This window comes from Sphaerodactylus townsendi, linkage group LG05 (genome assembly GCF_021028975.2).
Source record: "Sphaerodactylus townsendi isolate TG3544 linkage group LG05, MPM_Stown_v2.3, whole genome shotgun sequence".
Lineage (NCBI taxonomy): Eukaryota > Metazoa > Chordata > Lepidosauria > Squamata > Sphaerodactylidae > Sphaerodactylus > Sphaerodactylus townsendi.
In genome coordinates this window covers 138,231,139-138,253,333 of record NC_059429.1, presented here as the reverse complement: position 1 = coordinate 138,253,333, position 22,195 = coordinate 138,231,139, and the positions used below count along the sequence as shown (strand labels likewise).

The window sequence follows — 22,195 nt, the reverse complement described above, 5'->3', positions numbered from 1 at the left end:
CACCCCCCCCCCCCCCCACCCCCCCCCCCCCCCACCCCCCCCCCCCCCCACCCCCCCCCCCCCCCACCCCCCCCCCCCCCCACCCCCCCCCCCCCCCACCCCCCCCCCCCCCCACCCCCCCCCCCCCCCACCCCCCCCCCCCCCCACCCCCCCCCCCCCCCACCCCCCCCCCCCCCCACCCCCCCCCCCCCCCACCCCCCCCCCCCCCCACCCCCCCCCCCCCCCACCCCCCCCCCCCCCCACCCCCCCCCCCCCCCACCCCCCCCCCCCCCCACCCCCCCCCCCCCCCACCCCCCCCCCCCCCCACCCCCCCCCCCCCCCACCCCCCCCCCCCCCCACCCCCCCCCCCCCCCACCCCCCCCCCCCCCCACCCCCCCCCCCCCCCACCCCCCCCCCCCCCCACCCCCCCCCCCCCCCACCCCCCCCCCCCCCCACCCCCCCCCCCCCCCACCCCCCCCCCCCCCCACCCCCCCCCCCCCCCACCCCCCCCCCCCCCCACCCCCCCCCCCCCCCACCCCCCCCCCCCCCCACCCCCCCCCCCCCCCACCCCCCCCCCCCCCCACCCCCCCCCCCCCCCACCCCCCCCCCCCCCCACCCCCCCCCCCCCCCACCCCCCCCCCCCCCCACCCCCCCCCCCCCCCACCCCCCCCCCCCCCCACCCCCCCCCCCCCCCACCCCCCCCCCCCCCCACCCCCCCCCCCCCCCACCCCCCCCCCCCCCCACCCCCCCCCCCCCCCACCCCCCCCCCCCCCCACCCCCCCCCCCCCCCACCCCCCCCCCCCCCCACCCCCCCCCCCCCCCACCCCCCCCCCCCCCCACCCCCCCCCCCCCCCACCCCCCCCCCCCCCCACCCCCCCCCCCCCCCACCCCCCCCCCCCCCCACCCCCCCCCCCCCCCACCCCCCCCCCCCCCCACCCCCCCCCCCCCCCACCCCCCCCCCCCCCCACCCCCCCCCCCCCCCACCCCCCCCCCCCCCCACCCCCCCCCCCCCCCACCCCCCCCCCCCCCCACCCCCCCCCCCCCCCACCCCCCCCCCCCCCCACCCCCCCCCCCCCCCACCCCCCCCCCCCCCCACCCCCCCCCCCCCCCACCCCCCCCCCCCCCCACCCCCCCCCCCCCCCACCCCCCCCCCCCCCCACCCCCCCCCCCCCCCACCCCCCCCCCCCCCCACCCCCCCCCCCCCCCACCCCCCCCCCCCCCCACCCCCCCCCCCCCCCACCCCCCCCCCCCCCCACCCCCCCCCCCCCCCACCCCCCCCCCCCCCCACCCCCCCCCCCCCCCACCCCCCCCCCCCCCCACCCCCCCCCCCCCCCACCCCCCCCCCCCCCCACCCCCCCCCCCCCCCACCCCCCCCCCCCCCCACCCCCCCCCCCCCCCACCCCCCCCCCCCCCCACCCCCCCCCCCCCCCACCCCCCCCCCCCCCCACCCCCCCCCCCCCCCACCCCCCCCCCCCCCCACCCCCCCCCCCCCCCACCCCCCCCCCCCCCCACCCCCCCCCCCCCCCACCCCCCCCCCCCCCCACCCCCCCCCCCCCCCACCCCCCCCCCCCCCCACCCCCCCCCCCCCCCACCCCCCCCCCCCCCCACCCCCCCCCCCCCCCACCCCCCCCCCCCCCCACCCCCCCCCCCCCCCACCCCCCCCCCCCCCCACCCCCCCCCCCCCCCACCCCCCCCCCCCCCCACCCCCCCCCCCCCCCACCCCCCCCCCCCCCCACCCCCCCCCCCCCCCACCCCCCCCCCCCCCCACCCCCCCCCCCCCCCACCCCCCCCCCCCCCCACCCCCCCCCCCCCCCACCCCCCCCCCCCCCCACCCCCCCCCCCCCCCACCCCCCCCCCCCCCCACCCCCCCCCCCCCCCACCCCCCCCCCCCCCCACCCCCCCCCCCCCCCACCCCCCCCCCCCCCCACCCCCCCCCCCCCCCACCCCCCCCCCCCCCCACCCCCCCCCCCCCCCACCCCCCCCCCCCCCCACCCCCCCCCCCCCCCACCCCCCCCCCCCCCCACCCCCCCCCCCCCCCACCCCCCCCCCCCCCCACCCCCCCCCCCCCCCACCCCCCCCCCCCCCCACCCCCCCCCCCCCCCACCCCCCCCCCCCCCCACCCCCCCCCCCCCCCACCCCCCCCCCCCCCCACCCCCCCCCCCCCCCACCCCCCCCCCCCCCCACCCCCCCCCCCCCCCACCCCCCCCCCCCCCCACCCCCCCCCCCCCCCACCCCCCCCCCCCCCCACCCCCCCCCCCCCCCACCCCCCCCCCCCCCCACCCCCCCCCCCCCCCACCCCCCCCCCCCCCCACCCCCCCCCCCCCCCACCCCCCCCCCCCCCCACCCCCCCCCCCCCCCACCCCCCCCCCCCCCCACCCCCCCCCCCCCCCACCCCCCCCCCCCCCCACCCCCCCCCCCCCCCACCCCCCCCCCCCCCCACCCCCCCCCCCCCCCACCCCCCCCCCCCCCCACCCCCCCCCCCCCCCACCCCCCCCCCCCCCCACCCCCCCCCCCCCCCACCCCCCCCCCCCCCCACCCCCCCCCCCCCCCACCCCCCCCCCCCCCCACCCCCCCCCCCCCCCACCCCCCCCCCCCCCCACCCCCCCCCCCCCCCACCCCCCCCCCCCCCCACCCCCCCCCCCCCCCACCCCCCCCCCCCCCCACCCCCCCCCCCCCCCACCCCCCCCCCCCCCCACCCCCCCCCCCCCCCACCCCCCCCCCCCCCCACCCCCCCCCCCCCCCACCCCCCCCCCCCCCCACCCCCCCCCCCCCCCACCCCCCCCCCCCCCCACCCCCCCCCCCCCCCACCCCCCCCCCCCCCCACCCCCCCCCCCCCCCACCCCCCCCCCCCCCCACCCCCCCCCCCCCCCACCCCCCCCCCCCCCCACCCCCCCCCCCCCCCACCCCCCCCCCCCCCCACCCCCCCCCCCCCCCACCCCCCCCCCCCCCCACCCCCCCCCCCCCCCACCCCCCCCCCCCCCCACCCCCCCCCCCCCCCACCCCCCCCCCCCCCCACCCCCCCCCCCCCCCACCCCCCCCCCCCCCCACCCCCCCCCCCCCCCACCCCCCCCCCCCCCCACCCCCCCCCCCCCCCACCCCCCCCCCCCCCCACCCCCCCCCCCCCCCACCCCCCCCCCCCCCCACCCCCCCCCCCCCCCACCCCCCCCCCCCCCCACCCCCCCCCCCCCCCACCCCCCCCCCCCCCCACCCCCCCCCCCCCCCACCCCCCCCCCCCCCCACCCCCCCCCCCCCCCACCCCCCCCCCCCCCCACCCCCCCCCCCCCCCACCCCCCCCCCCCCCCACCCCCCCCCCCCCCCACCCCCCCCCCCCCCCACCCCCCCCCCCCCCCACCCCCCCCCCCCCCCACCCCCCCCCCCCCCCACCCCCCCCCCCCCCCACCCCCCCCCCCCCCCACCCCCCCCCCCCCCCACCCCCCCCCCCCCCCACCCCCCCCCCCCCCCACCCCCCCCCCCCCCCACCCCCCCCCCCCCCCACCCCCCCCCCCCCCCACCCCCCCCCCCCCCCACCCCCCCCCCCCCCCACCCCCCCCCCCCCCCACCCCCCCCCCCCCCCACCCCCCCCCCCCCCCACCCCCCCCCCCCCCCACCCCCCCCCCCCCCCACCCCCCCCCCCCCCCACCCCCCCCCCCCCCCACCCCCCCCCCCCCCCACCCCCCCCCCCCCCCACCCCCCCCCCCCCCCACCCCCCCCCCCCCCCACCCCCCCCCCCCCCCACCCCCCCCCCCCCCCACCCCCCCCCCCCCCCACCCCCCCCCCCCCCCACCCCCCCCCCCCCCCACCCCCCCCCCCCCCCACCCCCCCCCCCCCCCACCCCCCCCCCCCCCCACCCCCCCCCCCCCCCACCCCCCCCCCCCCCCACCCCCCCCCCCCCCCACCCCCCCCCCCCCCCACCCCCCCCCCCCCCCACCCCCCCCCCCCCCCACCCCCCCCCCCCCCCACCCCCCCCCCCCCCCACCCCCCCCCCCCCCCACCCCCCCCCCCCCCCACCCCCCCCCCCCCCCACCCCCCCCCCCCCCCACCCCCCCCCCCCCCCACCCCCCCCCCCCCCCACCCCCCCCCCCCCCCACCCCCCCCCCCCCCCACCCCCCCCCCCCCCCACCCCCCCCCCCCCCCACCCCCCCCCCCCCCCACCCCCCCCCCCCCCCACCCCCCCCCCCCCCCACCCCCCCCCCCCCCCACCCCCCCCCCCCCCCACCCCCCCCCCCCCCCACCCCCCCCCCCCCCCACCCCCCCCCCCCCCCACCCCCCCCCCCCCCCACCCCCCCCCCCCCCCACCCCCCCCCCCCCCCACCCCCCCCCCCCCCCACCCCCCCCCCCCCCCACCCCCCCCCCCCCCCACCCCCCCCCCCCCCCACCCCCCCCCCCCCCCACCCCCCCCCCCCCCCACCCCCCCCCCCCCCCACCCCCCCCCCCCCCCACCCCCCCCCCCCCCCACCCCCCCCCCCCCCCACCCCCCCCCCCCCCCACCCCCCCCCCCCCCCACCCCCCCCCCCCCCCACCCCCCCCCCCCCCCACCCCCCCCCCCCCCCACCCCCCCCCCCCCCCACCCCCCCCCCCCCCCACCCCCCCCCCCCCCCACCCCCCCCCCCCCCCACCCCCCCCCCCCCCCACCCCCCCCCCCCCCCACCCCCCCCCCCCCCCACCCCCCCCCCCCCCCACCCCCCCCCCCCCCCACCCCCCCCCCCCCCCACCCCCCCCCCCCCCCACCCCCCCCCCCCCCCACCCCCCCCCCCCCCCACCCCCCCCCCCCCCCACCCCCCCCCCCCCCCACCCCCCCCCCCCCCCACCCCCCCCCCCCCCCACCCCCCCCCCCCCCCACCCCCCCCCCCCCCCACCCCCCCCCCCCCCCACCCCCCCCCCCCCCCACCCCCCCCCCCCCCCACCCCCCCCCCCCCCCACCCCCCCCCCCCCCCACCCCCCCCCCCCCCCACCCCCCCCCCCCCCCACCCCCCCCCCCCCCCACCCCCCCCCCCCCCCACCCCCCCCCCCCCCCACCCCCCCCCCCCCCCACCCCCCCCCCCCCCCACCCCCCCCCCCCCCCACCCCCCCCCCCCCCCACCCCCCCCCCCCCCCACCCCCCCCCCCCCCCACCCCCCCCCCCCCCCACCCCCCCCCCCCCCCACCCCCCCCCCCCCCCACCCCCCCCCCCCCCCACCCCCCCCCCCCCCCACCCCCCCCCCCCCCCACCCCCCCCCCCCCCCACCCCCCCCCCCCCCCACCCCCCCCCCCCCCCACCCCCCCCCCCCCCCACCCCCCCCCCCCCCCACCCCCCCCCCCCCCCACCCCCCCCCCCCCCCACCCCCCCCCCCCCCCACCCCCCCCCCCCCCCACCCCCCCCCCCCCCCACCCCCCCCCCCCCCCACCCCCCCCCCCCCCCACCCCCCCCCCCCCCCACCCCCCCCCCCCCCCACCCCCCCCCCCCCCCACCCCCCCCCCCCCCCACCCCCCCCCCCCCCCACCCCCCCCCCCCCCCACCCCCCCCCCCCCCCACCCCCCCCCCCCCCCACCCCCCCCCCCCCCCACCCCCCCCCCCCCCCACCCCCCCCCCCCCCCACCCCCCCCCCCCCCCACCCCCCCCCCCCCCCACCCCCCCCCCCCCCCACCCCCCCCCCCCCCCACCCCCCCCCCCCCCCACCCCCCCCCCCCCCCACCCCCCCCCCCCCCCACCCCCCCCCCCCCCCACCCCCCCCCCCCCCCACCCCCCCCCCCCCCCACCCCCCCCCCCCCCCACCCCCCCCCCCCCCCACCCCCCCCCCCCCCCACCCCCCCCCCCCCCCACCCCCCCCCCCCCCCACCCCCCCCCCCCCCCACCCCCCCCCCCCCCCACCCCCCCCCCCCCCCACCCCCCCCCCCCCCCACCCCCCCCCCCCCCCACCCCCCCCCCCCCCCACCCCCCCCCCCCCCCACCCCCCCCCCCCCCCACCCCCCCCCCCCCCCACCCCCCCCCCCCCCCACCCCCCCCCCCCCCCACCCCCCCCCCCCCCCACCCCCCCCCCCCCCCACCCCCCCCCCCCCCCACCCCCCCCCCCCCCCACCCCCCCCCCCCCCCACCCCCCCCCCCCCCCACCCCCCCCCCCCCCCACCCCCCCCCCCCCCCACCCCCCCCCCCCCCCACCCCCCCCCCCCCCCACCCCCCCCCCCCCCCACCCCCCCCCCCCCCCACCCCCCCCCCCCCCCACCCCCCCCCCCCCCCACCCCCCCCCCCCCCCACCCCCCCCCCCCCCCACCCCCCCCCCCCCCCACCCCCCCCCCCCCCCACCCCCCCCCCCCCCCACCCCCCCCCCCCCCCACCCCCCCCCCCCCCCACCCCCCCCCCCCCCCACCCCCCCCCCCCCCCACCCCCCCCCCCCCCCACCCCCCCCCCCCCCCACCCCCCCCCCCCCCCACCCCCCCCCCCCCCCACCCCCCCCCCCCCCCACCCCCCCCCCCCCCCACCCCCCCCCCCCCCCACCCCCCCCCCCCCCCACCCCCCCCCCCCCCCACCCCCCCCCCCCCCCACCCCCCCCCCCCCCCACCCCCCCCCCCCCCCACCCCCCCCCCCCCCCACCCCCCCCCCCCCCCACCCCCCCCCCCCCCCACCCCCCCCCCCCCCCACCCCCCCCCCCCCCCACCCCCCCCCCCCCCCACCCCCCCCCCCCCCCACCCCCCCCCCCCCCCACCCCCCCCCCCCCCCACCCCCCCCCCCCCCCACCCCCCCCCCCCCCCACCCCCCCCCCCCCCCACCCCCCCCCCCCCCCACCCCCCCCCCCCCCCACCCCCCCCCCCCCCCACCCCCCCCCCCCCCCACCCCCCCCCCCCCCCACCCCCCCCCCCCCCCACCCCCCCCCCCCCCCACCCCCCCCCCCCCCCACCCCCCCCCCCCCCCACCCCCCCCCCCCCCCACCCCCCCCCCCCCCCACCCCCCCCCCCCCCCACCCCCCCCCCCCCCCACCCCCCCCCCCCCCCACCCCCCCCCCCCCCCACCCCCCCCCCCCCCCACCCCCCCCCCCCCCCACCCCCCCCCCCCCCCACCCCCCCCCCCCCCCACCCCCCCCCCCCCCCACCCCCCCCCCCCCCCACCCCCCCCCCCCCCCACCCCCCCCCCCCCCCACCCCCCCCCCCCCCCACCCCCCCCCCCCCCCACCCCCCCCCCCCCCCACCCCCCCCCCCCCCCACCCCCCCCCCCCCCCACCCCCCCCCCCCCCCACCCCCCCCCCCCCCCACCCCCCCCCCCCCCCACCCCCCCCCCCCCCCACCCCCCCCCCCCCCCACCCCCCCCCCCCCCCACCCCCCCCCCCCCCCACCCCCCCCCCCCCCCACCCCCCCCCCCCCCCACCCCCCCCCCCCCCCACCCCCCCCCCCCCCCACCCCCCCCCCCCCCCACCCCCCCCCCCCCCCACCCCCCCCCCCCCCCACCCCCCCCCCCCCCCACCCCCCCCCCCCCCCACCCCCCCCCCCCCCCACCCCCCCCCCCCCCCACCCCCCCCCCCCCCCACCCCCCCCCCCCCCCACCCCCCCCCCCCCCCACCCCCCCCCCCCCCCACCCCCCCCCCCCCCCACCCCCCCCCCCCCCCACCCCCCCCCCCCCCCACCCCCCCCCCCCCCCACCCCCCCCCCCCCCCACCCCCCCCCCCCCCCACCCCCCCCCCCCCCCACCCCCCCCCCCCCCCACCCCCCCCCCCCCCCACCCCCCCCCCCCCCCACCCCCCCCCCCCCCCACCCCCCCCCCCCCCCACCCCCCCCCCCCCCCACCCCCCCCCCCCCCCACCCCCCCCCCCCCCCACCCCCCCCCCCCCCCACCCCCCCCCCCCCCCACCCCCCCCCCCCCCCACCCCCCCCCCCCCCCACCCCCCCCCCCCCCCACCCCCCCCCCCCCCCACCCCCCCCCCCCCCCACCCCCCCCCCCCCCCACCCCCCCCCCCCCCCACCCCCCCCCCCCCCCACCCCCCCCCCCCCCCACCCCCCCCCCCCCCCACCCCCCCCCCCCCCCACCCCCCCCCCCCCCCACCCCCCCCCCCCCCCACCCCCCCCCCCCCCCACCCCCCCCCCCCCCCACCCCCCCCCCCCCCCACCCCCCCCCCCCCCCACCCCCCCCCCCCCCCACCCCCCCCCCCCCCCACCCCCCCCCCCCCCCACCCCCCCCCCCCCCCACCCCCCCCCCCCCCCACCCCCCCCCCCCCCCACCCCCCCCCCCCCCCACCCCCCCCCCCCCCCACCCCCCCCCCCCCCCACCCCCCCCCCCCCCCACCCCCCCCCCCCCCCACCCCCCCCCCCCCCCACCCCCCCCCCCCCCCACCCCCCCCCCCCCCCACCCCCCCCCCCCCCCACCCCCCCCCCCCCCCACCCCCCCCCCCCCCCACCCCCCCCCCCCCCCACCCCCCCCCCCCCCCACCCCCCCCCCCCCCCACCCCCCCCCCCCCCCACCCCCCCCCCCCCCCACCCCCCCCCCCCCCCACCCCCCCCCCCCCCCACCCCCCCCCCCCCCCACCCCCCCCCCCCCCCACCCCCCCCCCCCCCCACCCCCCCCCCCCCCCACCCCCCCCCCCCCCCACCCCCCCCCCCCCCCACCCCCCCCCCCCCCCACCCCCCCCCCCCCCCACCCCCCCCCCCCCCCACCCCCCCCCCCCCCCACCCCCCCCCCCCCCCACCCCCCCCCCCCCCCACCCCCCCCCCCCCCCACCCCCCCCCCCCCCCACCCCCCCCCCCCCCCACCCCCCCCCCCCCCCACCCCCCCCCCCCCCCACCCCCCCCCCCCCCCACCCCCCCCCCCCCCCACCCCCCCCCCCCCCCACCCCCCCCCCCCCCCACCCCCCCCCCCCCCCACCCCCCCCCCCCCCCACCCCCCCCCCCCCCCACCCCCCCCCCCCCCCACCCCCCCCCCCCCCCACCCCCCCCCCCCCCCACCCCCCCCCCCCCCCACCCCCCCCCCCCCCCACCCCCCCCCCCCCCCACCCCCCCCCCCCCCCACCCCCCCCCCCCCCCACCCCCCCCCCCCCCCACCCCCCCCCCCCCCCACCCCCCCCCCCCCCCACCCCCCCCCCCCCCCACCCCCCCCCCCCCCCACCCCCCCCCCCCCCCACCCCCCCCCCCCCCCACCCCCCCCCCCCCCCACCCCCCCCCCCCCCCACCCCCCCCCCCCCCCACCCCCCCCCCCCCCCACCCCCCCCCCCCCCCACCCCCCCCCCCCCCCACCCCCCCCCCCCCCCACCCCCCCCCCCCCCCACCCCCCCCCCCCCCCACCCCCCCCCCCCCCCACCCCCCCCCCCCCCCACCCCCCCCCCCCCCCACCCCCCCCCCCCCCCACCCCCCCCCCCCCCCACCCCCCCCCCCCCCCACCCCCCCCCCCCCCCACCCCCCCCCCCCCCCACCCCCCCCCCCCCCCACCCCCCCCCCCCCCCACCCCCCCCCCCCCCCACCCCCCCCCCCCCCCACCCCCCCCCCCCCCCACCCCCCCCCCCCCCCACCCCCCCCCCCCCCCACCCCCCCCCCCCCCCACCCCCCCCCCCCCCCACCCCCCCCCCCCCCCACCCCCCCCCCCCCCCACCCCCCCCCCCCCCCACCCCCCCCCCCCCCCACCCCCCCCCCCCCCCACCCCCCCCCCCCCCCACCCCCCCCCCCCCCCACCCCCCCCCCCCCCCACCCCCCCCCCCCCCCACCCCCCCCCCCCCCCACCCCCCCCCCCCCCCACCCCCCCCCCCCCCCACCCCCCCCCCCCCCCACCCCCCCCCCCCCCCACCCCCCCCCCCCCCCACCCCCCCCCCCCCCCACCCCCCCCCCCCCCCACCCCCCCCCCCCCCCACCCCCCCCCCCCCCCACCCCCCCCCCCCCCCACCCCCCCCCCCCCCCACCCCCCCCCCCCCCCACCCCCCCCCCCCCCCACCCCCCCCCCCCCCCACCCCCCCCCCCCCCCACCCCCCCCCCCCCCCACCCCCCCCCCCCCCCACCCCCCCCCCCCCCCACCCCCCCCCCCCCCCACCCCCCCCCCCCCCCACCCCCCCCCCCCCCCACCCCCCCCCCCCCCCACCCCCCCCCCCCCCCACCCCCCCCCCCCCCCACCCCCCCCCCCCCCCACCCCCCCCCCCCCCCACCCCCCCCCCCCCCCACCCCCCCCCCCCCCCACCCCCCCCCCCCCCCACCCCCCCCCCCCCCCACCCCCCCCCCCCCCCACCCCCCCCCCCCCCCACCCCCCCCCCCCCCCACCCCCCCCCCCCCCCACCCCCCCCCCCCCCCACCCCCCCCCCCCCCCACCCCCCCCCCCCCCCACCCCCCCCCCCCCCCACCCCCCCCCCCCCCCACCCCCCCCCCCCCCCACCCCCCCCCCCCCCCACCCCCCCCCCCCCCCACCCCCCCCCCCCCCCACCCCCCCCCCCCCCCACCCCCCCCCCCCCCCACCCCCCCCCCCCCCCACCCCCCCCCCCCCCCACCCCCCCCCCCCCCCACCCCCCCCCCCCCCCACCCCCCCCCCCCCCCACCCCCCCCCCCCCCCACCCCCCCCCCCCCCCACCCCCCCCCCCCCCCACCCCCCCCCCCCCCCACCCCCCCCCCCCCCCACCCCCCCCCCCCCCCACCCCCCCCCCCCCCCACCCCCCCCCCCCCCCACCCCCCCCCCCCCCCACCCCCCCCCCCCCCCACCCCCCCCCCCCCCCACCCCCCCCCCCCCCCACCCCCCCCCCCCCCCACCCCCCCCCCCCCCCACCCCCCCCCCCCCCCACCCCCCCCCCCCCCCACCCCCCCCCCCCCCCACCCCCCCCCCCCCCCACCCCCCCCCCCCCCCACCCCCCCCCCCCCCCACCCCCCCCCCCCCCCACCCCCCCCCCCCCCCACCCCCCCCCCCCCCCACCCCCCCCCCCCCCCACCCCCCCCCCCCCCCACCCCCCCCCCCCCCCACCCCCCCCCCCCCCCACCCCCCCCCCCCCCCACCCCCCCCCCCCCCCACCCCCCCCCCCCCCCACCCCCCCCCCCCCCCACCCCCCCCCCCCCCCACCCCCCCCCCCCCCCACCCCCCCCCCCCCCCACCCCCCCCCCCCCCCACCCCCCCCCCCCCCCACCCCCCCCCCCCCCCACCCCCCCCCCCCCCCACCCCCCCCCCCCCCCACCCCCCCCCCCCCCCACCCCCCCCCCCCCCCACCCCCCCCCCCCCCCACCCCCCCCCCCCCCCACCCCCCCCCCCCCCCACCCCCCCCCCCCCCCACCCCCCCCCCCCCCCACCCCCCCCCCCCCCCACCCCCCCCCCCCCCCACCCCCCCCCCCCCCCACCCCCCCCCCCCCCCACCCCCCCCCCCCCCCACCCCCCCCCCCCCCCACCCCCCCCCCCCCCCACCCCCCCCCCCCCCCACCCCCCCCCCCCCCCACCCCCCCCCCCCCCCACCCCCCCCCCCCCCCACCCCCCCCCCCCCCCACCCCCCCCCCCCCCCACCCCCCCCCCCCCCCACCCCCCCCCCCCCCCACCCCCCCCCCCCCCCACCCCCCCCCCCCCCCACCCCCCCCCCCCCCCACCCCCCCCCCCCCCCACCCCCCCCCCCCCCCACCCCCCCCCCCCCCCACCCCCCCCCCCCCCCACCCCCCCCCCCCCCCACCCCCCCCCCCCCCCACCCCCCCCCCCCCCCACCCCCCCCCCCCCCCACCCCCCCCCCCCCCCACCCCCCCCCCCCCCCACCCCCCCCCCCCCCCACCCCCCCCCCCCCCCACCCCCCCCCCCCCCCACCCCCCCCCCCCCCCACCCCCCCCCCCCCCCACCCCCCCCCCCCCCCACCCCCCCCCCCCCCCACCCCCCCCCCCCCCCACCCCCCCCCCCCCCCACCCCCCCCCCCCCCCACCCCCCCCCCCCCCCACCCCCCCCCCCCCCCACCCCCCCCCCCCCCCACCCCCCCCCCCCCCCACCCCCCCCCCCCCCCACCCCCCCCCCCCCCCACCCCCCCCCCCCCCCACCCCCCCCCCCCCCCACCCCCCCCCCCCCCCACCCCCCCCCCCCCCCACCCCCCCCCCCCCCCACCCCCCCCCCCCCCCACCCCCCCCCCCCCCCACCCCCCCCCCCCCCCACCCCCCCCCCCCCCCACCCCCCCCCCCCCCCACCCCCCCCCCCCCCCACCCCCCCCCCCCCCCACCCCCCCCCCCCCCCACCCCCCCCCCCCCCCACCCCCCCCCCCCCCCACCCCCCCCCCCCCCCACCCCCCCCCCCCCCCACCCCCCCCCCCCCCCACCCCCCCCCCCCCCCACCCCCCCCCCCCCCCACCCCCCCCCCCCCCCACCCCCCCCCCCCCCCACCCCCCCCCCCCCCCACCCCCCCCCCCCCCCACCCCCCCCCCCCCCCACCCCCCCCCCCCCCCACCCCCCCCCCCCCCCACCCCCCCCCCCCCCCACCCCCCCCCCCCCCCACCCCCCCCCCCCCCCACCCCCCCCCCCCCCCACCCCCCCCCCCCCCCACCCCCCCCCCCCCCCACCCCCCCCCCCCCCCACCCCCCCCCCCCCCCACCCCCCCCCCCCCCCACCCCCCCCCCCCCCCACCCCCCCCCCCCCCCACCCCCCCCCCCCCCCACCCCCCCCCCCCCCCACCCCCCCCCCCCCCCACCCCCCCCCCCCCCCACCCCCCCCCCCCCCCACCCCCCCCCCCCCCCACCCCCCCCCCCCCCCACCCCCCCCCCCCCCCACCCCCCCCCCCCCCCACCCCCCCCCCCCCCCACCCCCCCCCCCCCCCACCCCCCCCCCCCCCCACCCCCCCCCCCCCCCACCCCCCCCCCCCCCCACCCCCCCCCCCCCCCACCCCCCCCCCCCCCCACCCCCCCCCCCCCCCACCCCCCCCCCCCCCCACCCCCCCCCCCCCCCACCCCCCCCCCCCCCCACCCCCCCCCCCCCCCACCCCCCCCCCCCCCCACCCCCCCCCCCCCCCACCCCCCCCCCCCCCCACCCCCCCCCCCCCCCACCCCCCCCCCCCCCCACCCCCCCCCCCCCCCACCCCCCCCCCCCCCCACCCCCCCCCCCCCCCACCCCCCCCCCCCCCCACCCCCCCCCCCCCCCACCCCCCCCCCCCCCCACCCCCCCCCCCCCCCACCCCCCCCCCCCCCCACCCCCCCCCCCCCCCACCCCCCCCCCCCCCCACCCCCCCCCCCCCCCACCCCCCCCCCCCCCCACCCCCCCCCCCCCCCACCCCCCCCCCCCCCCACCCCCCCCCCCCCCCACCCCCCCCCCCCCCCACCCCCCCCCCCCCCCACCCCCCCCCCCCCCCACCCCCCCCCCCCCCCACCCCCCCCCCCCCCCACCCCCCCCCCCCCCCACCCCCCCCCCCCCCCACCCCCCCCCCCCCCCACCCCCCCCCCCCCCCACCCCCCCCCCCCCCCACCCCCCCCCCCCCCCACCCCCCCCCCCCCCCACCCCCCCCCCCCCCCACCCCCCCCCCCCCCCACCCCCCCCCCCCCCCACCCCCCCCCCCCCCCACCCCCCCCCCCCCCCACCCCCCCCCCCCCCCACCCCCCCCCCCCCCCACCCCCCCCCCCCCCCACCCCCCCCCCCCCCCACCCCCCCCCCCCCCCACCCCCCCCCCCCCCCACCCCCCCCCCCCCCCACCCCCCCCCCCCCCCACCCCCCCCCCCCCCCACCCCCCCCCCCCCCCACCCCCCCCCCCCCCCACCCCCCCCCCCCCCCACCCCCCCCCCCCCCCACCCCCCCCCCCCCCCACCCCCCCCCCCCCCCACCCCCCCCCCCCCCCACCCCCCCCCCCCCCCACCCCCCCCCCCCCCCACCCCCCCCCCCCCCCACCCCCCCCCCCCCCCACCCCCCCCCCCCCCCACCCCCCCCCCCCCCCACCCCCCCCCCCCCCCACCCCCCCCCCCCCCCACCCCCCCCCCCCCCCACCCCCCCCCCCCCCCACCCCCCCCCCCCCCCACCCCCCCCCCCCCCCACCCCCCCCCCCCCCCACCCCCCCCCCCCCCCACCCCCCCCCCCCCCCACCCCCCCCCCCCCCCACCCCCCCCCCCCCCCACCCCCCCCCCCCCCCACCCCCCCCCCCCCCCACCCCCCCCCCCCCCCACCCCCCCCCCCCCCCACCCCCCCCCCCCCCCACCCCCCCCCCCCCCCACCCCCCCCCCCCCCCACCCCCCCCCCCCCCCACCCCCCCCCCCCCCCACCCCCCCCCCCCCCCACCCCCCCCCCCCCCCACCCCCCCCCCCCCCCACCCCCCCCCCCCCCCACCCCCCCCCCCCCCCACCCCCCCCCCCCCCCACCCCCCCCCCCCCCCACCCCCCCCCCCCCCCACCCCCCCCCCCCCCCACCCCCCCCCCCCCCCACCCCCCCCCCCCCCCACCCCCCCCCCCCCCCACCCCCCCCCCCCCCCACCCCCCCCCCCCCCCACCCCCCCCCCCCCCCACCCCCCCCCCCCCCCACCCCCCCCCCCCCCCACCCCCCCCCCCCCCCACCCCCCCCCCCCCCCACCCCCCCCCCCCCCCACCCCCCCCCCCCCCCACCCCCCCCCCCCCCCACCCCCCCCCCCCCCCACCCCCCCCCCCCCCCACCCCCCCCCCCCCCCACCCCCCCCCCCCCCCACCCCCCCCCCCCCCCACCCCCCCCCCCCCCCACCCCCCCCCCCCCCCACCCCCCCCCCCCCCCACCCCCCCCCCCCCCCACCCCCCCCCCCCCCCACCCCCCCCCCCCCCCACCCCCCCCCCCCCCCACCCCCCCCCCCCCCCACCCCCCCCCCCCCCCACCCCCCCCCCCCCCCACCCCCCCCCCCCCCCACCCCCCCCCCCCCCCACCCCCCCCCCCCCCCACCCCCCCCCCCCCCCACCCCCCCCCCCCCCCACCCCCCCCCCCCCCCACCCCCCCCCCCCCCCACCCCCCCCCCCCCCCACCCCCCCCCCCCCCCACCCCCCCCCCCCCCCACCCCCCCCCCCCCCCACCCCCCCCCCCCCCCACCCCCCCCCCCCCCCACCCCCCCCCCCCCCCACATAAGAACTAGCCTGCTGGATCAGACCAGAGTCCATCTAGTCCAGCTCTCTGCTACTGGCAGTGGCCCACCAGGTGTCTTGGGGAGCTCACGTGCAGGAGGTGAAAGCAATGGCCTTCTGCTGCTGCTGCTGCTCCTGAGCACCTGGTCTCCTAAGGCATTTGCAACCTCATAAGAACATAAGAACATAAGAACAAGCCAGCTGGATCAGACCAAAGTCCATCTAGTCCAGCTCTCTGCTACTCGCAGTGGCCCACCAGGTGCCTTTGGGAGCTCACATGTAGGATGTGAACGCAGTGGCCTTCTGCGGCTGTTGCTCCCGATCACTTATATAAACCTCAGATCAAGGAGGATCAAGATTGGGAGCCATAGATCGACTTCTCCTCCATCAATCTGTCCAAGCCCCTTTTAAAGCTATCCAGGTGAGTGGCCATCACCACCTCCTGTGGCAGCATATCCCAAACACCAATCACACGTTGCGTGAAGAAGTGTGTTTCCTTTTATTAGTCCTAATTCTTCCCCCCAGCATTTTCAATGGATGCCCCCTGGTTCTAGTATTGTGAGAAAGAGAGAAAAATTTCTCTCTGTCCACATTTTCTACCCCATGGAAGAATGATTCAATGATTTGCTGTACAGTGCACCATTTTGCAAGTCTGAAAACGGCTGAAAACGTTATTCTGATGTTTGCTTTTCCAGGAAATGTGTTGAGGAAGAACACCACAGTGGACCGGGGCGGCATGGCAGTCCTCTGAAATCCTTCCCTAGCATCTGGCAAGGTAGGTGCATCTTCAGCTCTCCCTCCCCTAAAGTAAAATTAGATGTGGAGAGATTCATTTGTTAAGTGGGAAATCTGATATTGGCCGTTGATTTAATTAATCAACAGCAGCAGGAGCAGCAGTGGCGTAGGAGGTTAAGAGCTCGTGTATCTAATCTGGAGGAACCGGGTTTGATTCCCAGCTCTGCCGCCTGAGCTGTGGAGGCTTATCTGGGGAATTCAGATTAGCCTGCACACTCCCACACACGCCAGCTGGGTGACCTTGGGCTAGTCACAGCTTCTCGGAGCTCTCTCAGCCCCACCTACCTCACAGGGTGTTTGTTGTGAGGGGGGAAGGGCAAGGAGATTGTAAGCCCCTTTGAGTCTCCTGCAGGAGAGAAAGGGGGATATAAGTCCAAACTCCGCCTCCTCCTCCTCCTCCTCCTCCTCCTCCTCCTCCTCCTCCTCCTCTTCTCCTCCTCCTCCTCCTCCTCCTCCTCCTCCTCCTCCTTCTTCTATTTTTGCCTTCCTTTTTAGATGGCTGGACCCCAGCTGACACTCCGCCTGCACTCCTGGGGAAAGGGGGGCCAGTGATGAAAGGCGGCCACATCACCTGAGGTGCAACCTGTGAGGCTGTAGCGGTGTGTGAGCCTGCCGAGAGAGGAGGATCAGGGCGCGGTCCTCGTGGCGAAACCCCCTCCCTCTCATCTTCTGAGGCCTCCCTTCCAAGAAACAGTACTACGTCAGGGTGTGGCTGCAACAACTTGGAAGGGCGACAGCAGCAGGTATGTTAACGTACGTTTACTTCTGTTCCTGTTGCTGTAGTGTGGTGCTGTGCATAAGCATAAGTATTTCATTGTCATTGTGCACGCACAACGAAATTTACAGCAGCATTCCTCGATGCACACAATTTCAGACTCACACCCCATCCTCACTTTCCCCTTCCTCCACCCATCCCTACACAGCCCCAAACACATCAACATGAAGCCACGGAGTTCAGCATCACCACAGCTCTAGAGTAGAAGCTGTCTCTAAGCCTCTTTGTCCTAGTTTTGATAGACCTGTATCATCTGCCGGATGGTCACAGTTCAAAAAGAGAGTGTGCCGGATGAAACGGGTCTCTCAGAATATTTTGGGCTTTTTTTAGGCTTCAGGAATTATAGAGTTCTTCCAAGGAGGGGAGAGGGCAGCCGATAATCCTCTGTGCAGTAGTGATCACCCTTTGGGGCGCCTTCCTATCTGCCACTGTGCAACTGGAGAACCATACGCAGATGCAGTAGGTTAAGACACTCTCTATAGCACAGCGGTAAAAGGACACCAGGAGTTTTCCATTCAGTTGTTGTTTCCTTAAAAGTCTCAGATGGCACAGTCTTTGCTGGGCCTTCTTAACCACCGCGGCAGTCTTTACGCCCCAGGTCAAGTCCTCTTTAATCATGCCCAGAAATTTATGCTTTGGTAGGAATCAGGACTGGCAGGCGTGCCCCCTGGCTGCATGTGGTATGACTGTGCTGCTAGACAGTGTCTGGGTTGTTAAATGTCACCATGCATCCTCCTTGTCTCTGGCTGAATAGGAAGAAGAGAGAAGATGAGTCGCTGCCCCAAAGGAGCCTCCAGTTTCCATTTGGAAGGGGTTGAGCTGGACATAGGAGCAGAGGGGGCGCTGGTTTATGGAAGCAGCCGAGGCTATGAACTTGAGTCAGGATTGAAGAGTCAACGCAATGTTTTTCCCCCACCCCTTTTTGTCATCATCCCACAGGTGATTTATGGGGACCTTGTAGGGTTTTCAAAGCAAGGGATGTTGGGGCTTTCCATTGCCTGCCTGCCTGCCTGCCTGCCTGCCTCCCACATTCCCCATAAACATAGAAACTGGATTGTTTCCCAGAGTATCTTCCTTTGGTTTAGTAGTCGTATAAGCCCTTTTCCCATCTCAAAATAGTTGCCAACTCCAGGTTGGGGAATTTCTGGAGTCATGCTAGTCGAGACCAAGGATGATGGAATTTGGGGAAGGAAAAGAACTCATCGAAGTATAATGCCAGAGAGCCTGTCCTCCGGATAGGCCATTTTCATGGGGGGGAAATGAAAATCTGCCATCTGAAAATCGGCTGTAAATCTATGATATCTCCAGACCCTACCTGGAGTCGGGCAGCACTTCGCAGATGCCAGCATCCCCCATCCCGCCTGCCCATTTCCTCCAGGGGAGCTGATCCGGGTCACCTGGAGATCAGCTGTAATCCTGGGAGAATTCCAGGGCCCACCTGGAGGCTGGCAACCATAGCTCAGACCCACAGTGTCAGGGCAGAGATGGAGATGCTCAGAGGGCTTGCTTGTTCTATGCAAACTCATGGACAGTGGGTGAAAAGGCTGACTGGTGACACTTCAGAACCATGATCAATGTTGTTTCATAAAACGTCAGGAATTAAAATATTTGTTCTTTTGACTGGCGGTTGTATCAGTACATTAATTACATGTAGAAACTTCATCATACGGCTGGACTGGTTTGCCAAACAGAGCAGACATTGTATTTTAGTCACAATGGCGAAAGCGTCATCAGCCACGGCTGGACCCGGCTCTCCATTTTTTTTTTATTTAGAATCATAGAATTATAGAGTCATAGAATCATAGAGTTGGAAGAGACCCCAGGGGCCATCAAGTCCAACCCCCTGCAATGCAGGAACACACAATCAAAGCACTCCTGACAGATGGCCTCTGTTTAAAAACCTCCAAAGAAGGAGACTCGACCACTCTCCGAGGCAGTGAATTCCACTGTTGAACAGCCTTGACTGTCAGAAAGTTCTTCCTAATGTTTAGATGGAATCTCTTTTCCTGCACCTTGAATCCTTTACTCCGTGCCCCAGTCTCTGAGGCAGCAGAAAACAAGCTTGCTCCCTCACCAACTTGACATCCCTTCAAATATTTAAACATGGCTATCGTGTCACCCCTTGACCTACGCTTCTCCAGTCTAAACATCCCCAGCTCCCTAAGCCTCTCTTCGCAGGGCATGGATTCCAGACCTTTTACTATTTTGGATACGTTTACTTACTTTGGACACGTTCCAGCTTGTCAATATCCTTCTTAAACTGAGGTGCCTAGAACTGAACACAGTACTCTCTGGGTGAGGTCTGACCAATGCAGAGTAGGGTGGTACAATCACTTCCCTCCATCTAGAACAGGGGTCTTCAAACTATGGCCCTCCAGATGTTCACGGACTACAATTCCCATCAGCCCCTGCCAGCATGGCCCAATGACAGGGCTGATGGGAATTGTAGTTCATGAACTGGAGGGCCGTAGTTTGAAGACCCCTGATCTAGAAACTATACTCTTATTGATGCATCCCAGAATTGCATTGACTTTCTTGGCTTCCAAATCACACCGCTGGCTCATGTTCAGTTTGTGGTCTACTAAGACTCCCAGATCCCTTTCACATACACTATTGTCAAGCCAGGTGTCACCCATCCTATATCTGTGCGTTTCATTTTTTCTGCCTAAGCGTAGAAGCCAATTTATTTGATTTGGTTTAATATCTTACCCTCCGCAGCAGGTAACATACATAATTCAATAAACATAGTTTCAATAATCATAAAACCATAATTTAAATAATCAATAATTAACAAATTCCAAAAATCCCTGATTTTGATTTAATTCAGTCCCTTGCCCACATAAAACCCGAGGTCTCGTACGGGCAAGCAGAAAAGAGGGTGGAAAATTTCATGCTGATATATTACGCAGGTCAAGTCAGCTTCCGTTGTAGGCCTGGCAGAATATTTCAGTTTTACAGGCTCTGCGGAATTGTTGAATATCCTACAGAGTCCTAATACCTGCTGGGAGCAAATTCCACCATATAGGAGTCAGGAGAGCAAAGGCCCAGGATCTGGTGGAAGCCAGCTGTATGTCCTGAGGGCTGAGGATCACCCACCTGAGACTCTGAAAGGCCTTCATTTAAAGTTGTTACTGGTTGATTCCGAACTTAGGTTATCGACCTACGTTCGAGCTGCGTTCGACCGAAGTGCTCCGCACAACCACTGGGATCAGCGTGGTTTTGTACCAGCTCCGCCCCGTGTAACGGTCAAATTTCCGACGCCAGTTGGGAACTACTACTTTTTCAGGGAACCACGCTTGATCTCAGCTCGATTCCAGTAAAGTGAGGAATCTCTGGTGCCAGGAGTCCCCCATTCAGCCAATCACAGCTGAGTGTTTCGGGCATGCATACAGCTGGCCAATCAAAAAACGCCACCTTCGTCCCTCCATTCCTGTGGCAGTTTTTTTTATAACGTGTGTGGGGATAGACGGAACGTGGCCGTAGAACAGGAGCCAATCGGAACAGAGCGGCAAAGAGGCACAGGATGATCCCGCCCTCTGAGCTGGGATCAAGCTGGTTGCAGTGGGGAACAACAATGGCTTCGACCTAGGTTAGTACCCTTCTCAGGGAACTGGGTCGAACCTATTTTACTCGAGTGCGGAATCGCCCACTGAGTGTACCAGAGATTGAATGCAGATGTGGTTTTTTTTAAAGGCATGTGCATGTAAATGCTGATGTAACAGGTCTTACAAGGAAGTAACATGATTTTTTTTTCTGGTACAGCATACACAGAATTTGTGACAAGTTCTTATGCAGGAATCCACAACATCAACAGAGAAGCCAGGGAAATTGATTGCAAGACATTTTGAAGCATAGCCCAACCGTAGGAGACACACTATAGAGATCACATAAAACAAGACTGGAAGCTGTATGCCATGATGTAGTGTATCTGAAATATACTGGGTCAGTGTGAAAGTTCATACTGACAAAGTGGATCCCCCCGCCCCCCCCCCCAAAAAACCCCTGAAGTATACCAGGGAACCCGTCTCTTTGATGTGATGTAGTGACACTGTTTCCGGGATCCCCCAGGTGCTCAGGGTGAACATCACCCAAAGGGACCCATAGGAGACCATGTGGGTTTTGTACAGCTGCCTCAGCAAAGTTTATTCAATAAACTGGTTTATCCCCATAAATTTCTGTTGTTTCTTTCTTTTGTGTCTGGGAAGCAAACCTTTTCTGCAGAGTGCTTTGGGCCAACTCCACCTGAAATCTTATGATCCAGGGAAATGCCTAGCCTACCTCACCCGGCTGTTGTGACAATTGTGAAGGAAAGAGCTACACCGCGTGCCACCCAAGCTCTTCTTGGAGAAAGGAGGGTCATGGTAGCCATGAAGCCCCTTCTGAGGGAGGCCAATGGGGACATCTCCCCATCCTTGAAGCCAGAGGTGGGATGCAGCCTGTTCGCACCTATTAGGTAGAACCAGTTTTTAAAATTTTCTCAGTTCAGAGAACCAGTTGTTAATGATTAACTCCACTAGGGACAGGGGGGTAATCTCTGCCCCTGGGTACAACAAATCTCGTCAAGTGGCGGGATGCAAAATCACCCCCATGGCCCTCCGTGGCCCCCCTGCCCCCCATGGCACCCTCACCCCCTTCCCCCCACGGCACCCACCCCCACACACTTACCTTCATTTCAGAGCGAGATAGGAATTGGCAGACAACCCCTAACTTAAGTCTCTTTTCTGCAGCTGATAGCTTTTGCCCTTAACAAAAATGGCAGCAGTAATGGCGACGAGATAAGTCTGAAAATTTTGGAGGTAGGTTTTAAAAGAAAATGAAAATGAGAATATATATCACAGTAAAATGAAGTGCCATTCTTAATTAAAAATCTCCATTGCAAATACTACCTCCACCATGCTTAGTAGATGGCCTTAACCAAGATAATCCTCATTGGTTAGATAGGGGATGATATAATCTTGGCCTGCTTTATAAGATCACTGTAAAAATAACAAGAAAACATAGGCAAAATATTGTGAACACACTTTATAAATGCTAAGTATTACTGTTTCGCTTTGTGTAAAATATTTCTGCTAATTTGACAGATGGTTGTTAATTAATTGTTACTGCAACAACTGAGTTTATTATTATTGTAATAAAAGAGTTACTGTAATAGCAGGGTTACTCCTGTCTAACCCTATTCATTTCAGTGGGTTTAGACTGGAATAACTCGGCATAGGATTGCTCTGTAAAGATGTTTCCTTGAAAGTCAACATCTTGTGTTGCTGTTCCAGTAGAGAGTGACCCAACCTCTGGTATCTTGGCCCAAAGAGAGGCTGCAGAGAAAGGAGGAGTGTTTCCTTCACTTCTTTACTCTCTTTTCCTCTTGGCGTAGGAGGTTAAGAGCTCATGTATCTAATCTGGAGGAACCGGGTTTGATTCCCAGCTCTGCCGCCTGAGCTGTGGAGGCTTCTCTGGGGAATACAGATTAGCCTGTACACTCCCACACACACCAGCTGGGTGACCTTGGGCTAGTCACAGCTTCTCGGAGCTCTCTCAGCCCCACCTACCTCACAGGGTGTTTGTTGTGAGGGGGGAAGGGCAAGGAGATTGTCAGCCCCTTTGAGTCTCCTACAGGAGAGAAAGGGGGATATAAATCCAAACTCCTCCTCCTCCTCCTCCTCCTTTTCTTCTTCTTCTTCTTCTTCTTCTTCTTCTTCTTCTTCTTCTTCTT

The 22,195-nt window shown here is 78.7% G+C and overlaps 1 protein-coding gene and 1 long non-coding RNA gene across 2 annotated transcripts in view; both read left to right on the top strand.

The window, feature by feature from the left end:
- Positions 1-22,195, top strand: part of LOC125433454 (uncharacterized protein KIAA1755-like) — an 80,853-nt gene that overhangs the window by 28,207 nt on the left and 30,451 nt on the right. The window lies entirely within an intron of this gene.
- LOC125433873 lies at positions 15,631-20,346 on the top strand. Its single transcript, XR_007244676.1, has 4 exons — positions 15,631-15,690; positions 16,206-16,453; positions 17,240-17,424; positions 20,248-20,346. It is a non-coding gene; the product is annotated as an uncharacterized LOC125433873 (long non-coding RNA).